This window comes from Heterocephalus glaber, unplaced genomic scaffold (genome assembly GCF_053883595.1).
Source record: "Heterocephalus glaber isolate CG9 unplaced genomic scaffold, H.glaber_assembly_v1.0 deba00001523, whole genome shotgun sequence".
NCBI classification, from domain to species: Eukaryota; Metazoa; Chordata; class Mammalia; order Rodentia; family Bathyergidae; genus Heterocephalus; species Heterocephalus glaber.
Window position 1 is genome coordinate 8,405,287 of NW_028258327.1, and position 23,437 is coordinate 8,428,723.

Here is a 23,437-nt window from a genome sequence, read left to right on the forward strand (position 1 = left end):
TTAGTTACAATGAATTCAAAACAGGGGTGTATAAAAAAGGCCAGTATTGGTCCCTTGGATCACTTGGGGTATTATCATTTGGGGTCTCTTGGATCAGCTTTAGGGTATTATTTTGTCTCACTGCATTAAATAGGGGAAATGTCACTAGACCGTTGGCACTTTCGTGTCTTCAGAAAAGATCAACAAGGGGCCTATGGACTTTTGTGCTTAACTATTAGACTTTAGAAGATGAAAGTTCCTCAAGTGAGTTCTTACAGACTGACATTCATGGTTAACCTGCCTATTTTCCCTGCAAACCAGGACAGATGCCATATTACAGCCATGTCTCCAACAGGGAACTTGTCTTTTTTTTGGGGGGGGGCGGAGGATTAGATTACCAAACATCATCTTATGGGATACCCATAAAGTGATGTTATGAGTCGTGTTGTTACCAAGTGAAATTGTAAATCAGGTTGTGTCTGGAGTATTCTATCACCTGCTACACCTCTCTGTACTCTTCTCTACCACCCTGGTCACAGGTTCTAGGTCTTTCCCTTTGTGACATTCTAGTCATTTAGGCTCTTTCATTCAAGGGACTCCTCAGTGTCATCTTTCCTGTCATCACTCTGAGAAAGTAATCAATACCAAGGTTTTAAAAGTTGGTAAATGCTGAAAGTCAGTCATTTTCCCATTCTTCCAGAGAAGCTTAGAGGGTCCATGTTAAGGTCCCCAACAATAAATCTCAGTAGTGCAACTGGAATGTAAGACTTTAGGAGGCAGATGGAAAAGCTATTTTAGGCAGGAATAATTTGCAGCATTCCTCAAAAATAGCCAAATGGCCATGAGTCACCTTCTGTGTCCTCTCTTTTAAGAGCAATTCTATCTTTGTGAGGTACTCAGATCAAATATCTCCTGCAAAAACTAGTACCATTGGATATATTAGTAATTGAACATCACTGGGAAAGTTCTAATGGGTTGGACATTGTATTGAAGAATTTAATTTTTTTCTAGTTATAATTTCAGTAGACTTGATCCCATTCAGGGGAAGATGACTCATGATTGGCTAATGAAAGTGTTGCACTCCCTTAGCAAATGGTGTGGGGAGGGCATTTGACCTAAGCAGATCATTCAAGGAAAATGAACACCAGCCTCATAATCTTGGCCAAAAAAAAATCAAAAGAAAAAAAAGTTAGTTTTGTTTACCCTATGTATTAAGGTACAAGGCTTTATCTTCTAGGAATTCTGTTGGGGACAGAACATGCATGGGAGAAACCAATACATAGGAAAAAACAAAGATAGAATAAGATATAATTAAGATCCTGGATCCAGCTGTGCTAAAAATCTACTCTTGGACTTTTTTGTTGTGTAAGCCAAGAAACTTTTCTTGCTCCACTAAAATTAGAGTTTCTATCACTTGATATTCAAACAGCTATGACTCTTATGACTCTCATACTCTTAAGATCAGAAAGTTGTTTTAATCATACATCTCATTTCATGGCATATTATCATCATTGGGTTATGCAAAGTAAATCATTCTCCTTTTCACCTTCAATTCTATCCCCTTATGTCACTCTGATTCTTGTCTTTATCATAGACCACCACTTTAATATATATGTGATTATTGCAAATATATATATATGTATATATATATTTGGAAAGTATTATTTTTAATTTATTTTAATGGCATTGTATTGAATATGTCATTGTTGCTTGCCTTTTCTCTTAGTACTGTATTGTGTGGATCACTGTTAACATTTTCCACATGGTTTTGTGTACCTTTAACCTTGTACTCCTACTTGTTGCATAGTGCTCCATCATGTACGTATCAGTCAAGCTCCAATAGGTAAAAAAGAAACCATGCTAGGTATTTTAACAGAGAATTTTATATAAGGAATTGATCACACAGGTGTTGGAGGATTGAAAAAGCAAAAGGAAAGAATAATGAAAAATAGAGGTAATAATGAAGCAAACAGTCGGGGTATGGGAACAAATGAAAAAATCAAGGTTATAAGCCAGGCATGGTGGCACATACCTGTAATCTCAGAATTCTGGAGGCTGAGGCAGGAGGATCACTGCAAGTTTGAGGCCATCTTGGGCTACATAGTGAGTTCAAGACCAGCCTAACTATACAGCAAGACCCTATCTCAAAAAACTAAAAAAGAAAAATCAAGGTTATTAATACTTTAACATTAGGAGGGGGTCCCTGGGGAGCTAGGACTCATACCTCTGAAGAGGGAGTGCTACTTAGTTCATAGCACTCTTGCTGGAGCTTCTGAGGTGGCAGGATGAGGCTGCTTCTGGGAATGCTAAAAAGAGTTGGAGGTTGAAACACATGGCTGCTGCCAGGTTAAGTAACACTGCTTGGTAACACTGACAGGAAAAGCAAACACAAGGAACAAAGCCCTTCTGCCCTCTCCTTGCCTTCCAGTTTCTCTCTGTTACCATTTTTTTTTTTTGACAGAATTTAACAAAGGTCCAGCTAACAAAGCAATTTGAAGAATTCCAGGCTGAGTTTTACAAAGTTAGATTTAGAAGATGGAAACCGAACCCTGTTGTTGCTTTTGTGCAATACTGACTTTATGCTTCTGTCTGTCTAGCAAGATGCAAGTTCACTCTGAGAGACACTCTCACTTTCTACTGATCCCTCCTGACCTGAGGAGACTCAGCTTTCCAACCTGTATTATTTCCGTGTATAGGGAATTAATCTGCTCTTTCAGTTATCTCACACATGAATTGTCAAGTTTACCACCACCAACATTCCTTATATAAAACAGAAGGTGGAAACAAAATAGAACGTGCATAGTAAGGAAAAGGAAAATAGATGTGGTTCTTACTGGCCATGTTCTTATAGCTGGTCACAAGGCTATAGTGGATATCTGTAACTTTTTCCACTACCCCATACCACATTTCCTTGCCTTTTAGCCATCAGTTCAGCTAATTCTTTATCTGTCTAAATGCCTACACTTTCATTTATGAGAGATTTTACTCCTCAGTTGTTCTGCTTTTATGTTTCACTTTAGTTTTCCATGAATTTTTGCTCTTAGAAATGGATGTTCTAAGAGGCATCCCAGTGTGCCATCTGGGTTTTCAATACCCACATTCTATAGCAGCAGGCAAGTTCTCCTTGTTAATGAGGACCAGTGATTAGGGTAATTTCACTCTTTGCTATTGACTCAGTGACATGAGAATGCCAAAACTTGAGGGCTAGTAGTCTCAGCTTTCAGTTCAATGGAACATTTCTCATATCTGCTTGTAGAAGCATCCAACTAAGATCTCTAAATAGCAGAACACAAAGTTGTGGGGAATTGAAAGATAATTTTTTTTGCTAGTGAGTTACTAGATGCAATGGTGACACTGATTTCTAGACCTTTGTATTCTGACCATAGAAAAAACAGAATTATATATTGGCCACTGCTGTAAAGCATATGATGACATCTTATAAGACATAGTTGTGAACTTTTAGGGTGTTCTTAACCAGAGTGGTAATGATTCCCTAGATCATTTTGTACTTAAACCAGTTATATATACGTAGTGTGGGACTGATGATAAGACCAGTGATTTCCATGGTCATGATTTCATTATTATAATTCTTTTGTTGTATTAAGTTCTTTGATCAAATGTAATATTGTGTAGAATAAACAGTGTTGCATAAAATATAGGGAATCATGGTTTCTCTAAGTCCATGATGGTGATGCTGGCAGAATCACTGAGAAAAGAAGAAAAATTCATTTCTAGAATGCATGCATATTGTATTGTAGTTAGGACAAATTGTTAATACATCCCATGAGAGAAAAAGTCTGATGTAATCAACATACCATGAAGTAACTGGCTGGTACCCCCTGGGAATGTCACTATTTGGAGGCTTAGCACTGATGCCTCTGGTTATGCATTCAGCAGTGGCAGTTCTGGATCAGCCCCAGTGAGAAGCTTAAGCGGTTGAATGAATGCATAACATCCACCCCTAGTGTCATAACTGCTTTGTGCATTCCAAACACATCATTGCCTATGGAACATGTACCTGGGATTCATAAACTGTGTCCTCTTTTTCATCTGATTATTGGGAGCCTCATCTGCAGTGGATACCTTTTGGTGAGTAGATGTCTTCATGTGCCATGTGGAGTCTATCCAGAAGCATCCCTCATAGTCTTTTTTTTTTCATCAATAGGCTAATGTTTTTCTATAACTATTGTGATGGTAAAGCTTAATTGTCAACTTGATTGGCTTGGAAACTGTCTAGGGGATTAGTAAAGCACCATTGTGGGTATGTCTGGTAGGTAATGGAGGCATGACCTGGGGGTCTATATCTGGTCCTGGCATCTTCCTCGTGTGTGCTATTCCCCTGCTCTGCTTCCTAGCTGCTATGAAGTAAGCAGCTTTGCTCTCTACCTGTGCCTTTTCACCACAATAGTTCTGCCTTGGAGTCAGCTGACCATGGACCGAAAAACCCATTTGCTCTTTTAAATTGTGGATGTTAAGCCAGGTCTGGGAGGTATAATTGGGCTTTCCCCCAAACTATAGAGGGGTCCCATTTAAAAAATGACCACACCAAACAAGACACTTCCTGGTGCTGACCCTAAGCAGTTGGAAAGAACTGAACAGTAAGGGAAACTGGGTCTCAAGCTGTTTGGTCACTTTCATCTTGTAAACCAGGATTTGGAGTGGATGAGTCACAAAATGACAAACTAGAAACTTACTGGCAATCCAATGGCTCCCAGCCTAGTTAACATCTAATTCAGTAACTTGAATTGGTGGAACCAAGTAGCTGGATTCATGTTCCCTTAACTGACAATCATTAAGAAGCCAACTTGCACATTCATGCTACAGATTGCTATTGTAGCCAATCACCAAAATGGAAGAGACACTCACATAAGACAAATTAAAAGATATACACCAATGGAAGACCACTCTATTGGTAAATTTCCTAGATGTATAACTATTGATTTCATAATTTATTATTCAATAAGGTGACTATTTTTTGAAGCAAAACCTTTATTGGTACACTGTAGATATATATAATGATAACATTCATCACAGGGAATTTGTACCTGTACATGATATATCTTGCTTCTTTCTTTCCCATTTCCCCCTTCCCTGATCCCTCTTTCCCTCTTTATTTGCAAAAGATTTGTTTCCATTTTTCCTTCTATTCTCTCTTTTTCCTTTGTCCCTTCTTTCTATTCCCCCTCCCCTCTCTCTTGTTTCCTTTCTCATTTGAATATTTGTTTCCCATTTCCCAATATCTATTATACAGTTTGGTCCTTACTTTCACTTTCAGTTGCTCATCCCAGAGAAACAATGCAGCAATTAAACGTGTGTGTCTGGTTTATCTCACTTAAAAGTATGGTCTCAAGTGCATCATTCATTTAGCTAGAAATGTCTCAAGCTTATCCTTCTTTATGGCAGAGTAGTAATCCATTGTGTAAAAAAAAAATCTTTATCCATGGTTGATGGGCATTTGGGATGTTTCCAAGATTCAGCTAGTACAAACTGTGCTGCTATAAACATGGGTATGCATATATCATTGTGTTATGATGCATTTAATTCTTTCAGGAAGATACCAAGAAGGAGAATAGCTGGGTCAAATGGAACCTCTAGCTTTAGTTTTTTGAGGAATCTCCACACTGATTCCCACAGTGGTTGCACCAGTCTACACTCCCACCAACAGGGGAGAAGGGTTCCTTTTCCTCCACATCCCCACCAAGCATTTGTTATTGGTTGATTTCTTGATAGCAGCCATTCTTTCTCGGGTGAGGTGGAATCTCAGTATTGTTTTAATTTGCATCTCTCGAATGACCAGTGATGTTGAACATTTTTTCATGTATTTATTTGCCATTTCTACTTCATTCAGTGTTGTCTTAATTTGCATCTCTTGAGATCAATGATGTTGAACGTTTTTTTCATATACTTATTTGCCATTTCTACTCTTTAATCTGAGAAGTGTCTTTTCATTTCAGATGCCCATTTTTGGGGTTGGGTCTTTAAATTTGAGGAGTTGGATTTTTTCAGCTTTTTATGTATTCTAGATATGAGACCTTTTTCTGAGAAATAGTGATAAATTTTTTTTCCCACATTGTGGGTTGTCTCTTAGCTCAGTTTGTGGTTTCTTTTGCTGGGCCAAAGCTTTTTTTTTTTTTTGATACCGGGGATCAAACTTGGGTCCTTGTGCTTGTGAGGCAGGCAGTCAAACCACTGAGCTAAATCCCCAGCCCAAAAGCTTTTCAGTAAGATGAGATCTCAGTTGTTGAATCTTTGTGATGTGTCCTGTGAGATCAGGGTTTTGTTCATAAAGTCTTTTCCTATACCAATGTCTTCATGAGTTCTACCTATTCTATTTTCCAGCAGATTTAGTGTTTCTGTTTTAATATTTAGATTTTTGATTCATTTTGATTTTAGTTTAGTGTATGGTAAAAGATATGGGTCTAGTTTTAGTCTTTGGCATGTAGAAAGCCAGTTTTCCCAGCAACATTTATTTAAAAATGCTATCTTTCTTCCAGTGACAGTGTTTGGCTCCTTTGTCAAAGATAAGGTGGCTGAGTGTATTTGGAGTTGTTTCTGCATTTTCTAATCTGTCCCCTGATCCTCAGGTCTGTTTTTGTTGTTGTTGTTGTTGTTGTTGTTTGCCAATAACTTGCTGGGTTTTTTTTAATCACAATAGCTCTGCAGTATAATTTCAAGTTGGGGATTGTGATACCTCTTGCCTTGCCTTTGTAGTCCAGAATTGCTTTTGGTATTCTAGGTCTTTTCTGGTTCCAAATGAATTTTAGGATTGTTTTCTTTAATTCTGTGAGATATGCTATTGATATCTTGTTGTTGTTTTATCTTGTCATTACATATTGATATAATCTGATATAGATATTTTTATTGAAAATATCAGTTATTTTTGCAATTGTATATATGTTCAAAAGTATTTTAATTTTGAGAAATAAACCAATTTTTGGCAAAAAAGATGTTTAAATTTATATTCAAAAGAGATATTGGTATGTAGTTTTCTTGTGATATCTTTGGTTTTGGTATCAAGATGATACTGGTTTCAAGGAATGATTTTGGAAGTATTCTCTCTTCTTTCATTTTCTGGAACAGTTTGAGAAGGGTTAATTCTTTAAATTTTTGATAGACTCTGCCACTGCAACTTTCTAGTTGGTTACTGAGGTCACTTTGCATGGTTTCAGCTTGAATGGTCATTTTTACATTCTGTTACTATGCAAAGTAAATGCTGCCTGTATGTGTGTGTACTTTGTTATTTACAGGAATAGACCCTATGCGGTGCATATCCTCAATTCTCATTGTATATTTATCAGAAGAACTTTGGATCTAACCTTGTAGCTTACCCAATAAAACCTACCTATAAGTTTTGTTGCTAAGTTAAGTCCAGTTGCAGCCATCAGCTGTGGAATCCTAAGCATCTGCACATCATTATTGCACGATAGGAGGTGAAAATTTCAATATGTGGAAATAGTGGTTGTAAATAAAAAATATAGCAACTTATTGTATAGAACTAATTACCTATGAATTTTTCATCATTCAAATACTTGGCTGATTTTATGTTTTGGTCTTTTAAATATGCTTACTTATTTTCATTTTACTTTCATACTAATTGTGACTAGCTCTCATACAGAATTTCCTGTGAGAATTTCCTTTTAAATGTCATAGTAATTCCATCAAACACTTAATGGATATGAATTCACCAATGTGTATAAATAAATAAGAAGAAAATAAACACACTTTTATACTGTTTATTATGCTGTAGAGTTTTTTAGAATAAATCCAGTAAACATTTTACCTTCAAAAAAGTCTCTGGTTTTGTCTTGCAGAATTCAAGATGGTCAAGCATTATTTTGACTAGGGGAACAAAGAAACCTTATCTAATTTACACTTTGGGGAAATATCAGAAAAAGCACTCACTGCAATTGGAATGGTTACTCACAACAATTTGTAAGAAATAGTCATGCAGTAAATAAAGCAGTATCAACATTGGTGTCTCTGAACTGAGAACTTCTTTCATGGGTAGTGAGCTTAATTTTTACAAGCAAAATCGAATCTTTTCTTACTATATTCATCTACTTAAAACCTTTAATATACAAGAAAACTTCTTTTAATGTTACTCTAGCTCAACATAACGTTGAGCTCTTAAGACATGCTGAGGAATGTGAACCTTAGCAGAGATGAGGATAAGAAGCCCGTAGGACTGTGGTTCCCATTGTCTAGGAGCTCACACCCTCACTGTGGGAAGGTGGATTGGTAAGTACTGCAATGTGATCTGTGACATGATTCATTCCTTTACTGACAGAATTTATTCATTCATTTTATTCAACATGCTTCTTCTGTGGCAGGTATTGTGCTAAGCCTTTAAAAGCAGGGGATCTTCACCTGGCGTGTTTTGAAATCATTTGGAAATCTTAAAAATGACATTCCAGACCACCCTCAGAGATGGTCATTTAAAAGGCGTGAGCACTCTGGGCCCTGAAGAAAGCTCCTCAGGTCATTCTTGTGTCCAGCCAAGTTTGAGAACCACTTCTCTAAAGAAATAAAGATACTCTCTCTTTTTCCAGGAAAGTCTAATCTAATGGGAGAAATGGACAAGTAACCAGGTGTGTGACTTAGGGTTCTCTAGAGGAATAAAACTGATAGAAAATATATGTATAATTATGCAAAGGGATTAATTAGGTACGCTTACAGGATCAGAACCAGGAGAGTCAACAATGGCTGTCTACATGCTGCAGAGCCAGAGGTTCCAGCAGCTGCTCAGCTCAAGAAAATGAAAGGCACAGAACAAAAGTGACCAAGGACACAAAACCAGACCAAGGTCGAAGGTCTGGAAGGTCACTGGAGAATCACTATTGTGAGTTTGGAGACTGATGTGCAAAGGCCACCGAGAGGACCAAAAAGGGGTGCACTTCAGAAAGGGGCACACTTTCTTCTCATTTATGTTGCACCAAGGCTACAAGCCTATTAGCTGGTGTCACCCACATTGCAGGTGGGTCTTCCTGTCTCAGTTTGCTAGCCTACATGTCACTCATTTACAAACAGACCCAGAACTATCTGTATTAATCTGCTAGGCATTTCTTAGTTTATTTACATTGACACATCATAATGGTCATATTAGGTGATTATAATCCATTGTAAAAAGCCTTATTTTAGAGGAGAGTTTGGGGAGTTGCGGTCTTTTCTCATTTTCTATATGAAGAATGTAAATATAAGATATTAATGGATTTCCTGGCATTATAGGTTGGTAGGTGAGAGAGTCAGGGTATAAACCTAAATCTAGCAGATATGATGAATCTAAACCAGTATACTATGCCTCCCAATTAAAGCAAAAGATAAGAGCCAGAAGTATTTATTTTAATTATTTTACAAGGAAATTTATAATTTTTGTATCTTCCAATATACAAACTACTCTCATGAATGTCTGAATACTTGTAAATGAAAAAAACTATAATTGAAATAAAAATGTTTCATGAGCTCATATTCTCAAAATGTTTACTCAACTAGATACTTGTTATATAAAGAAATTCTACAGAGGTTACTTTTTTAAATGTCATGATTCCTGTCTCTCAGAATACCCATCTAACATAACTGGGAAAAGTGTGTTTGCTTACTGTTATCATGAAAATATGATAATAGTGAATACAATTCTGGAATTCAGGGCAGAGGGCTCTTTGATAATGTGATCCTTAATGATCAAATCTTCAAATATATACCACTATGTAATTTGGACATCCCTCGGGCTTGCTCGAAAGTACCCTTCTAGTTAGACTTTTTTACATACTCAGAGACTTCATAGTATCCTCTTATTCTTTCCGTAGGAAGCTGTAAAAATCTGAATGCAGAGTTTCATTTAAATTATTCTATTTTAGTTTTTATTTTGTATAGTTTTACTTTATGAAAACTTTTGCCTATGGAAAACCAGCTCATCATAAAAAGGGTATACACAGGCAAAAAGTAAAATAATTTTCTACATTTTGTACTAATATTTTGCACACTAATAAGGTTGTACATCACATGTCCAAATTGGCAAGAAAAAGGGGAAGCAGAATCTCTGCTATGTCCATCTGCAAGTTTTCTGAGCGAGGATTATTAACCCCTAGAAGAAACCCTAGCCCTTACTAAAATGAGACTCGAGCTAGAGCGGGAAGAAAACAAAATAAAGCAGAATTTCACTATTTTAATTAGACTACAGTAGCAACACAGTGAGAACAAGGCATTGTAGGTAGAGATTCAACTTCTAAAATTGAATTAAAAAACCCTCAGTGATGCAAATACTACATGAGAGAATAAATATTTAAGAGTGTAATTGAGATATTTAATGGTTATAATGCTTTTGATTCAGAGATTTCAGAATGTCTGAAACTTAAAAATATCACAATGATTCAAATTATGCATATCTGTAGGGTTCTTATAAATGTCTTGTAGCTGTCTCATTTTTATCTGTGAGATTCTACTGAGGTTCTATTGAGCTGATTATATGAAAAGGTCCTACAAAGTTCAAGACAAATTTTCTCTCCTAGATCTCATTTTATAATAACAAGCAGTGGTTACTGCTTTGGGACATTATGAATAATAAAAAATTTAGTTATTTCAATCCACAGGTTGATATATGTAAACCAGTTTCTGGGATATACCAGAGAAACAAATGCCTATCCTTCCTTCCTTCCTTCCTTCCTTCCTTCCTTCCTTCCTTCCTTCCTTCCTTCCCTCCCTCCCTCCCTCCCTCCTTCCTTCCTTTCCTTCCTTCTTTCATTGTCTCTCTCTGTCTCTCTGTCTCTGTCCCCACCCCTTCTCCCCCCACCCTTTTTCCTTGGTATTTCATAGAGGCTGGGACCTGCATGAAATTTAGCTTGAGCAACTCAGCATGAGATACTCCTCCTTGGGGATTTGATTCCAAGGAAGCAATTTATGGAGGTTGGGAAGGGCTTTCCCAAGATGTAAGTTTATACATGTGATATGGATTGTCTTATATGGAAACTATGCTGTAGTATTTATTTTTCTTATTTTAGTTATACAAATTTATACTATACAGTGAGATAATATGATATACATATATATGGTGTTGATCAAATAAAGACAATTAGTATTTCCGTCTTTGTAAACATTACTATATAGTTATATTACTATTGAACATTGCTCTCTGTATCAGAAAGCATGCACATAATGACTCCCCATTCCAAGATCAATGTTTTAACAAGAAAGTTCTGTCATCCCACATGCGGAGAAATCTGGAGCAAATGTAGCTCCAGTGTTGTTAATTTATTGGCTTATAGATTCGTCAAGAGCCCAAGTTTTTTTTTCATCATTTTCCTTAGGTATCACTAACTTTGTCACTGGCTAGTTTCCATGAAGTCTACAAAGATGACTGTTGGAGTCCCTGGCATAACATATAGCAAGCACAATGTCCAGTAGTCGGACAGTTTTTATCCCATATGCCTCTTTATTAAGAGGTTAACTTTTCCTAAGTCCCTAGTTGATCATATCCATATATTGAAACTGAGTGACATACACCTGCCTAAACCAGGTGCTAGCAAAGGAAACAGGATTATCCCAATTAGATTCTTAACCAGGATTTACCTGAGTCATACCAGAAAGATGGACACTTAAATTACGTGGAAGCCACTGCTGGTTGGATAAAAACAAGTTACTCTAGGTTTATAGTTGTGGCCAAGTTGTTAAGGCAATGGACCTGAAAAACAAGTGACTCTGCGAAGAATAAAGAAAGTGACAGAGAAGAGTGAGAGAAAAAATAATTCAAGGAAATCAAACTCAGATGATTCTCTATAGGAACAGATGGAACTTACAGCTATAGGAAGCAGGTGGCAACAGAGTAGAAGGGCTTTATTTTTAGTCACTCTAAGTGGGCCTCTATGCAGATGAGGTCAGGAATGTGGGTAAAACAGAAAGGGGCTTTGGAAGCTTCCAGTATTTGTCACTTTCCCATCGCTGGGACAAAATATTCAACACTCACAATTTAAAGTAGGAGAAGTTTATTTTGGCTCACAGTTTTAGCAGACTCAGTCCATGGTTGGCTCCAAGGCAGAAACAGAATGGCAAAACAGCACAGCAGAGGAAAGCTGTTTACCATATGGAGGCCACAAAGGAGAGAGAGAAGGGATGGGCCAGGGATGAGAATACTGTACACCCTTCCAAGTCATGCCCTCAGTGACCTGCTACTTCTGCCTAGGTTCCACCTCTGAATGTGAGACTCTTGGGGGACATTTTATTCTTTTTTTTTTTTTTGGTACAGGGGATTGAACAAGGGACCTTGTGCTTGCAAGGCAGGCACTGGAACCACTGAGCTAAATCCCTGGCCCTTGGGGGACATTTTAGATCTAACCCACAATACGTTCTGTACTAGTCATTGTGTTAATGTCCATTTATTTATTTTTTCTTCCTGGAAACAAATAAAGCTTACAAAAGGAGGATGCAGTGTTTAAGTGGATTGTGATTCCCTTTATCCATACAGCCTAAAACCAGACATGGAAGTGGTCTACAATGACTTTCTAATTTTTCTGCATCCATCCAAACCTATGGTTTAGGCATCATTGTAAGCTCTGGAATTAACATTGAATTAACCATAGAAAAACTGTGTTCACATGGAACTCACATTTTAGTGGGGAAAGACAAACCACAAACAAATAACCAAGTAAGTATACAAAGAACTAGATGATGATAAATTCCATGCAGAAAAATTAAGAAATGCAGAGTGGGGTAAAGTACGTTTGATATTTTACATGGTACGTTCAGAGAAGACTTTATTAAAAGGATATTTTATTAGAGATCTGGGGGAGGGAGTTGACACAAAGATATCTAGGGGAAGAATGTTCAAGACATAGGGAATGGAAGAATTAAAATTAAAGTAGAAGCTTGCTTAAAGGCCAAGAAGGCCTTGTGGCTGGACCAGAGTGAAGAAGGGAAATAAGAGTAGATGAATTCAGAAGAAGCAACAAGGGCCAGATCCTGCAGGGTATTGTAGGTCGATGGTTCTCAATGTGTGACTCTCTAGACCAGCCCTGCATCAGCATCACCCCCATACTTGTTAGAAATGCAAATTATTGCAATTTGGGCTTCCTAAGCCTGGGGTAGGATAGGGGTAAGGCAGCAATCTACGTTTCAACAAACATGCAGGTGATTCTGATTCTATTGCAGCTGAAGTTGGAGAACCAGGGTTGCTTGCTATTTTAAGGACTTAGGATTTTATCCTGAAATGGGGAGCCATTGAAGCATAGGGTATAACAAGATTTTCATTTAAAAATGATTACTCTCTACTTCTTTTATTTTTTTAATTATTTATTTATTTACTTTTTGGTACTGGGGATCGAAGTTGGGACCTTGCACTTTCAAGACAGGCTGTGGCACCACTGAGCTAAATCCCCAGCCCTCTACTTCTTTTACAAAACAAAACATAGGGAAACAAAAGAAGAAAAAGGAAAGAAGCAAATAAATCAGGTACAGAACACTATAAAAGTCTGAGCAAGAAGTGATGATGACTTGAATTAGAATGGTGATGAAAAGCAGCTGGATTCTGTATATATTTTGAAAATAGAGCCAATAAGAATGGCTGAGTGAGAGAGTTAAAGGGGAGATGAGAATAACTCCAAATTTTTGGCTTGAGTAATTGGAAAGATGGAATAATTCTTTATTGAAAAGCAGAAAATTGGAAGGGGAGAGAGTGTAAGTGATAAAATCAAGAGTAGAGTTTGGTTACATTAAATTTGAAATGGATATTCCTAGAAGGGCATTCAGGGGAGTGGTTTGGGCTGGAGATAAAAATCTTAGGAGTTATCAGGGCATACCTGATACTTTAAAGTCCTGGGCCCTGGGAGATCACATAGGGGATGAGTATAGAAGAAAAAGCGTCATAGAGCTGAGTTCTGAACAGTTAGAGGCTGCAGGAAATGAGGAACCAGAGAAGAAGTAACAAGGAAGATTGGAAGGAAGAGAAAGGAGATGTGGTAACCTGGAAGCAAATTCAGAATGAGTCTAGAAAAAAGAAGTGCTTTTAGGGCAGACTATTGTGAGGAGAAAAGTGATTTGCTTGCCTTGGTTGCAAAATTTAAAGGGGGCACCAAGAACCTAAGGTAATTAATATCTTACCATAATATTTAAATCAACTAAAAAAATCTCAGATAAACAAAATATGATTTAAATAAAGACAAAATCTGATTGTGACCTCACATGTCTCCCTTTAAACTAGGCTTAGTTTGAACATGTTTTGTTTTTATTTTAAAATTTCACATATTGTTTACAATAAAAGTTTATTTGCATGTATTATCATTTAAAATATTACATAAAAACATTTGCTTTAATTACAGAGCTTTTTGCACCTCCTTAAAATTCACATCGGAAGTTATTGCTTCACTCTCCCCATTTATTCTTATGGCAAACTGAAGACTGAAGACGGGTTGGATTAAGCAACATTTGCATCAGGGTAACTGGCTCGAGCTGGCTCCACGCTATTTCGAGGATGAATGAGATGAGAGAATGGTCTGAAGAGAGGATGAGAGGAGGAGAACTGGAGACTGAATTTACACTAATATTCTTTTAAGGAGTTTTGCTGTTAAAGAGAAGCAGAGAAATAGACATAGCCATAGGGCATATGGGATCAAGTGAAGATTTTATTTCATATAGAGAATATTATGGCATATTTTTGTGTACAGACATTGATAGAAAAGCGTGTGTGGTGATAACAGAAAAAGCAACATATACCATAAATGTGAGCAGACACTGGACACGAGTGTATGCAAATTGTTGATGAGGGGACTTGGGGTGTGGATAGGGGTGTATTTTCAGTTTTATTAGAAGAAAATCAAGTCAGGTTACAGAGGACACACAATAAAATATGAATTCTTACAAAGAAGAAAAAGAAGCTGAAGAAGAAGGAGGAGGAGGAGGAGGAGGAGAAGGAGAAGGAGGAGAAGGAGAAGGAGAAGAAGGAGGAGGAGGAGGATGAGAAGAAGAAGAAGAAGAGGAGGAAGAGGAAGAGGAAGAGGAGGAGGAAGAAGAAGAAGGGTAACAGCACTGAAATACAGTGGTTATGATTATAGGCCCAGCCAGTGTGTAAGCTTTCTGGAAGCTGTGGATAAGGAGAAATGGTTAAATTACTTAACTCACTATGTAGAAAAGGAAATAAAACAGCACTTTAGTAGAGGCAGTATTCCTATAAGTAACCCTGGTAACTATTGCATTTGCAATGTGAGTTACAGAACGGGACAAACATCACTAATATCTATTTCATCACACTTAAAAAATGTGATCAGTATGGATCATTCTTTCAATGTCCTTTTTAAAGGACCAATCATTAATAGAGGTTGCTTAAACATTAAAGTTTTTGATGTTTAATATGAGTAAGTCTTAAACCTGTACCTTCAAAAAGGCAAGCAGACGAGCATTCTTAAATTTACATTGAGTTGTTGAGATTTTGATGGGAACATAATGGCCAGCATATTAAAGAGATCCCATCAAGCTTAGAATACATCTGCTATGCTCCACTATGTGATAAGGACAGAGCCCATCTCCTTCGGAACAGGTGGTGGCATCTGCACATGTGTTAGTATGGTTAAGAAGCCTACTTTTTTGTAGTAAGCCTGATTGGAGGCACCTGGATTGCAGACAGAACTGCAGGCAAAGTCAAAGTTTTTCTCAAAAGGAATTTAAAACAGAATTTGGTTGCAACTACCCCAGAAGCATGACAGAGGTGATTTTAGTTTTAAGATTTTTCAGAGAGGTGTTAGCAGAAGTACATAGCTGTGTGAATGTTAGCTCACTGCAGTGCTCATTTATCAGCCTGACATACTGATGGGCCTTCCCAGGGAGCAGAACACATCTCTAGATGACAGAACACATTGGTCTCATGTACAGAGTTATTTGTTATTGATCTCTTAAAGGTTGGAGCATACCAGCTTGGAACTGTAATTTTCATTTAAAAAAATTTAGTTTTTTCCTAAAAGTAAGTGGACTAGACTCATTTGAGATGTAAGTGCCTCAGTCAAATAAGCAAACAACACAATTAAAATCTAGTCAAATGAAATGTTTTGTATTGTAAGAACTAAAAAAGTAGACATGGATTAAATTTTTCGAGCTTCAGAATATGTTAGTGACATAAACAAAATAAAACACAACCCCTCAACAGCCAAAGCATATACTGTGAATGCTCTTTATTCTTATTCTGATTCTGCTACTGAAACAGAAACTGCTACAAGAATGGGTTGAGGAAGTACAGCAAAAATGACTTGGTGCCAGCCTGCCCATGAGAGCCTGGACATATCAAAGGTAGAAAGGAAGGGCAGAATCTTAGGGCTACGCCCAGAAACCCAAAGAAGTGTCATTGGGTTAGAGAAGTTGCATACACTAAATTTCCATCTGGGAAGGGCCACACAGTGTTTTATTAGATTCAAAGTGCCAAACTTTTTTTTTGAAATCACCAAGAAGTTCATCTTTAAGGGGAAACTATTCAATCTCTGGTCTCTTAGACATGATGCATGATTCATCTCTAAGTCATTTTATACTTTTGAAATTTGTCAGGGATATAATGGAAGCAAAGTTTTTCTCAAAGACATAGACTGTTTGTTTCTTGCAGAGGAAGTGAAAAATGAGGAAACCATCTGGCATTTGCTCAAAATATCAAGATAATTGAGGCCAAACTATCTTTTAGCTTAATTTTATATCAATGAACACCCTTCATGCCTCTTTCCACATTTTTCTGCATGGAGAGTATCTTAAGGAAATAAACTGAAATTTACTAATAAGAATTTTACTGTTGGGTCATGTTCTCCAGCTTCCATAGAAATTCTACTATTCTTGAATTTAATATACATGTGTATGTATATATTAATTGAAGAGGTATTCATGAAGAAATTTCATAGATTAAAACTCCCACCTTTATTGAAAACTTCATACCTCTGATCAGATATTTTCTACAAGCAATGTGGTCTCTTTGTTATCTCTCAAAATTTGCATTTCAAAGCTGATTATAGACTGTGTGAGATGAAGTTGATGTCCTTTCTGTACAACAGAGATATAGGGTGAGTCTCTGCTGAAAAAAAAGACATTATTTACAGCCAAGTTTATTTTATAAACTTAGTTTTTAGTTTTGCATTTCTAATTCAGAATCATATGTTTCACTTAATCTCTTAATGGTTTGTTATTAAAGCTCATGTTTCTTGCAAAAATGTAGCCATATTAAAAAGCATTTAATGGCTGTTTTTTTCTTTTCAACCAGTAAATAAAGTATTGTTTTATTATTCATCAAGAAACATGACTGTTATGATATTTTCTCACTAAATCAACATATATATTATCTATTTTTACTGGTTTTTAATCTGACTGTAGATACTTTTTGTTTTGCTGGGAATAAATTAGTAAGATTTGGAATACATTGTAACTCCATAGTTAAAGAAAAATATTTATTTCATAGGAAAATGAGTACTGATAGTCAGTCAAACTTGAAATCATTATATCAAACAGATCCCAACATATTGGTCAGCATTTGAAGATCACTGTCACTTTTGCATCAACATTTTCCCTAAATTCCATCACCCTAAATTATATGGAAGGATTATATGTCATGTTTAATAAATTTTACAAATTGGATAATTCAATTAGGTCTTATATTTGAAAGAAGCAAATTTATCCAGTGTACTAAAATTATAGAATTTTATAGTTCTATATTAGTTTTGCTAAGGAGACATGCACACATATGTAATTATATGGCTGGAATGTAATTTTGGCCTCTTAGTTATATGTATAAAATTATATTAATTATATATTTAAGATATATCTCTACTTCTTTTTCTCCTCCTCTTCTTTGACTTTATCTTCCACTTGGTTTTCAATAGATATGGAAATAACCCACTGGGAGTCACTGTAGTCAATTAGCCAAATAGGGAATAAGTGGTTTCTTAAGGTTTTCCTTAGTTGAAGAATCAGCATAATTCCTAATTTTTATTTCTCTTCTTTTCCCTAGGCCATTTATTAATAATCCATTAATTAAAAAATAACTGAATGGTCATTTTGGATGGCATTTGACTCACATATTTTTCCTGTGTCTTAAAAGAAATCAGGATTTAGGAGGACCAAGTTTAACTTCCCACTCTAAACAACTATAAAGCTACAAAAAAAATGAGGGAATAATTTTCAAGAGTTTGACATTAGACAATAAAGAGCAGTGATTTCTGAGGTGAGAAACTAAGAACTGAGTCTCACAATTGCCTCAGCTTTTTCCTTGGGAGATTTTGAGGCTTCAGTATGGGCTAGGGAGGAACCCAAGTAGATTATGGCAGTCTATCTGAATTCTATACTCAGTAAAATATTAATAAAAATTATAGTGAAATAAGAACTTCTCAGTTGCATAAATCTTAGAACTCATCACTAGCAGAAGTGTACTGTAAGAAATGTTTATGGAAACCCTTCATGTAGAAGGAAAATAATAGTAATTAGAAATCTGGATCTGTAGAAAAGAATGAAGGACACAAATAAGTATGTGGATAAATATATTTACATATCTGTAGGAGATAATTAACCATTTAAAGCAAAAAATAGGGTTTATGATATCAGCAGAAGTAAGATGTATGAGTAAAATAGAAACATGATTAGGGAAGAGAGAAGTAAAAGCATACTACTGTAAGGTTTCAAACTATACATGGAATGATATAATGTCATTTGAGGCTAGAATGTGATAAGTTATAGTATGAACCCTAAAACAATGACTAAACACAGCAGCAAGAACAACCATACCAACTGTCTTTTATTCATCATCTGTTATATGATGAGAAATAAACTAGATATTTTACAAACTTAAAGTTATTGTCTTCATTTTCTGTGGTTTTCTTAGGCTTCATGGCAATATCTGGAAAAGTCAGTCTTATCTTTTACTTGACATAGAATGAACAAGAATAGGAATTGGGGTAATAGGTATAGGGGCATGTGATGTGTATAATCACTACCAGCTAACCCACAAATAGAAGACAGATTATATCTGTGGCTCAGAAAACAGAGCAGTAGCTGTAGAGCTTGTGGATAGGATTTTCTGGAGAGCTCTTTGACCAGAGTAATTAAAAGAGGAGGAATACCTACCAAGATTTCCCAACTATCTTCGGTTGATGAACTCTGGATCAGTAGCTTAATGAATTATATAAATGAATTGAGCCTTTTAACATCTTGTATTTTTTGCATGCCTTTTCCTCTTACTAGGGTAAAAGTCAAAGCAAAACTACCCATTTTCTACTGGTTTCCTTTCCTGTAGACTGTTTTCTTTCCATTATTAAAGTTCAAATTTTATCCTAACCAACTCTAGGACACTAGTTAGATTCTTTCTATTTTTAGTGAAATTTGGTTGTATAACAATGAGTTAGTGAATTTTGGAGAATGAACATTTTGAGACTCAGATAATTTTTACTGCCTTATTATTTGGAAATAGTAGCATTTCTCTGGATGGAGATCAGAGTATGTCCAATCTACCATGCCATTGTTGTGGATCTTAAATGAAAATTGGTTTCTCATTGACTTTATGTTCATGATTTTCCTCTCATGTTCATTGCCATTGCTTTGGTTGAACTCCTCAGACTACTCCCTGGACCAATCATTACTGTGTTCATTCAACACTTACATTTCTTTGGGCCAGATTCTATCCCTAATTTGAAGACACAGAAATGAGTCAGAAATTTACTTTTTCCTTAGGGAGCATTCTGATGATTATTAGAAGCAAATAAATATATCTATATGTCAAGATTCAGTCAAGAACAGGATATTACACTTTTTTTCTTGGTGAGGTTAATATAGGGAATAGGCTGCATGGGTGTTAGAAGGCTGAAAAGACACAGAAGGGAAACAGAGGTATTCTAAAGAGAAAGACCTAAGGTGGGGAACAAAAGGGAGAGGTTAAGGTAACCAGAATCCAGAAACTGAAAAAAAAAAAAAGCTCAAAAAAGAGCTTGGGAAAATTTGATGCTGGGACCCATTCCTGCTCCGTGAAGAAACAGAAAACAATTAGAAAAGATCAAGTGGCATCTCACTCATCCTGCCTTCTGGTCCCCTCCTAGTCCCCCTGGCCTTTTTTTTTTGGCATGGGGAATCGAACTCGGGACCTTGCGCTTGCTCAGCAGGCGGCGAAACCACTGAGCTAAATCCCCAGCCCCTAGTCCCCTTTGTGATAGAATTCTCATCGATAGAGTGGCAACAGAATCTGGGAAATACAGTTGGCTGAGTCCCCAGCCCCATCATTACTGACAGGAGTTTAGAAGGGTAGGGAAAATTTAAGTAACTGGTATAACTTTTGAACAAAATTTGAAATTGAAATAAGGTATTGATAGGTAGATCAGCTGATTGAAATACAGCTGCAGTGAGGACAGCTGGAGGAGACACTCAGTTACAACCTTGTGGGGAGCTGGCAATTCTTACATCACAATGGGAGTGATACTGGCACTGAGCTTTAAAGATGACCAAACAAAAGCAATAAACATCAAGTCAGGTGTTTATTAGGCATAAGGCAGAGCTAGCCAGGAATTGAAACAAAAGTGAGGTAGTTGGGACTTTTTCCAAAAAATTCAGAATGGCTTGTGTTTAGGGTTTATAAAGAGAAGAGAAGGGACATCATCAAGGATTCATACTGTCAGTCAATATTTGTCAAAAACTTACTAAGTATGTCCCTGTAAGATGCTGTGTGAAGTGCAACACTGAAGAAGGCGGGCAAGTTTCTTCCCCATGGAACCTACATTCATGTAGCTAAGACAGATAACAGTCACATATGCATAAAATGTAAAATGATCACATAATGTTGTAGTCAATAAGTGAGGTGCATTGGTGGAGAATAAACAAGGAAAGGTATCTTAACTTAGTCTAGTTCATCTGGGAGGTCTAATACCTGAGGGGTGGAGCAAAGCATTTTAAGTGCCTAGGGAACCACTGAGCCAGTCCTGAGAGCCAACAAGAGGCTTGTGTGACTGGAGTGTGCACCCACAAACATACACGTGTGTACCCAGGTGTGTACTTTGTTTTTTGCAAAACAGAAATAGATACATAATTCATTAGATTCTAGTAAGAGAACACCTCAGCTGCAAAAACCACTGTCTGGGTCGAGCTGGACTTCAGAAAGGGAGTAGAGAGGCAGAGAGGACGGTATCACAGAGGACTGCAAGTGTAAGTTCCCAGTGGGGATCTGTTCCCCAGCAGTGGAGGACCCTGGAAAGGTTTAAACTGAGGCCTATTGATATCTGCTTTTTGAGTTAGAAGTGCTTTGGTGATGATGTGAAGAATGTTTGCTACAATAGATGTTAAAGACCATTTTAAATAATCAAAAGATGCCAATATAGGGCCGGGGATTTAGCTCAGTGGTTTCGCTGCCTGCTGCGCAAGCGCAAGGACCCAAGTTCAATCCCCTGTACCAAAAAAAAAAAAAAAAGATGCCAATATATACTATATATATTGCATACATTGCTTCATGGATCACATGAAATACAGTTATAACATTATAATTTGAACACTTTAGTTTTAATTTTATTTCCCAAAATAATATTTGATAGACAAAGTAAAGAAGGGACCAAACATGATGAGACATAATTAAAATATTCTTTATTTGATCTTTATTTTTATTGGTTAAAATAGTAACATGTATTATTTGATAAATACATTTAATGTAATGGAACTAAGTTATCATACTCATTAATGGAACACACAGCCTTGACTCTACCATGTTACTTCATAGTAGAATATTTTTAACATTATTGTGTCTGCCTGTCTGTTTCCTGCCATTGTACACTCTTCTCAGATAATTTTGTCTTCACTTTTGTTAATTTAACAATTGGTTTCACCACGTAAGTGTGTACAACTTATTTATAAACTTTATTAAAATAGCATGCTTTAGTCTTCTGTGGCTTTCCCTTTTCTCTTCAATTTTGTAGTTTCTAAGATTTTTTATTTCTTAATCTTTATTAGTACACGTTTGCAGTACATAATGGTTATTTTCATTGTGGGGAATTGGTACATGTACGTAACACATCTCAGTTCTTTTTTTCTCCTTCCCACCCACTCCTCCATTTTTGCTAGCATCACATTCATTTATTTATCTTATAAGCCCTTATAAAGTTAATTCTCATACATACAGATTAACAACTAGATTAAAGAACTAAAACATAAAATACACAAGATAAGTATACTAAATCAAGGTACACATTTAGATACATTGGTAATGCTGGATTATAACTTTTTTCTTTTTTTTTTTTATAATCTTTTATACTGTACTTTATTTATATATTGAGGTTCTAATATAAAAGAAACTGTGCAATATTTAGGTTTGTGTGTTTGATTTACTTCACTTGACCTTATGGTATAAAAGTGGATCTATTTTCCTACAAATGACTCAAGTTTATCCTTCTTTATGGTAGAGTAGTACTTCATTGTATATAAATACCACAATTTCTTCCTTCATCTTTTGATGGACATACAGGCTGTTTACAAGATTTAGATTATTATGAATTGTGCTACTATAAACATAAGGTATACATATATCACTGTACTATGATGTTTTTAACTCTTTTGGGAAGATACGAAGAAGGAGAATAGCTGGGTCAAATGGAATTTCTATTTTTAGTTTTCTGAGGATTGTCCGTACTCATTTCCATAGTCGTTATACCACTCTAAACCCCAACTAACAATGGAGAAGTATTCCTTTTTCCCCACTGGCTCTCCAGCATTTATTGGTTGATTTCTTGATGATAGCCATTTTTTTTTTCTGGAGTGAGATGGAACCTCAGTGTTGTTTTAGATTGCATTTCTATTTCTTCAATGGACAGAAATGTTGAACATTGTTTCATGTATTTACTGGCTATTTGTACTTCATCTGAGAAGTGTCTATTCTCTTCAAATGCTGATATTTTTATTGGATTATTTAATTTGGAAGGTCTAATTTTTTGAGTTCTTAATATATTATAGATATTAATTCTTTGTCTGAAGGGTCCCTGACAAAAAAATTTCCCCATTCTGTAGGTTGTCTCTTCACTCTGATGGTGGATTCCTTTGCTATGCAGAAGTTTTTTAGTCTGATGTGATACCCATTTGTTGATTCTTGCTAATTTTCTTAAAAATTAAAAATATTAAATTATTCCCTACTTATTTTTTATTAATTTTATTGGTATATTTTAGGTATACAATATAATGACATTCATCATTGGAAATGTGCACCTTTACATAACTCTCTTGGTTCTTATTATTTCCCCCTTCTGCTATCCTCCCTTCAACCCCTCCATCCCTCCCTAATTACAAACACTTTGTTTCCATTTTTTTCATTTTCTCATATTAATTCCATTCCCTTCTTTCTTTTCCCTTACCCCTGCCATTTTTCCTTTCCCTTTGCCCCTTTTCTTTCTATTTCACATCATCTATTATACCTTTTAGTGCTTATTTACACACTGAGTTTCTCACACTAGAGAAGCTATTCAGTATTTACACATGTGTGTACTATTTATTTCACTTAGGA

At 36.2% G+C, this 23,437-nt stretch overlaps 1 pseudogene; it reads left to right on the plus strand.

Annotated features, from left to right (window-relative positions):
* The first annotated feature begins 1,357 nt into the window (after positions 1–1,357).
* LOC147824957 (anaphase-promoting complex subunit 10 pseudogene) lies at positions 1,358–4,846 on the plus strand (annotated as a pseudogene).
* The last annotated feature ends 18,591 nt before the right edge of the window (positions 4,847–23,437 follow it).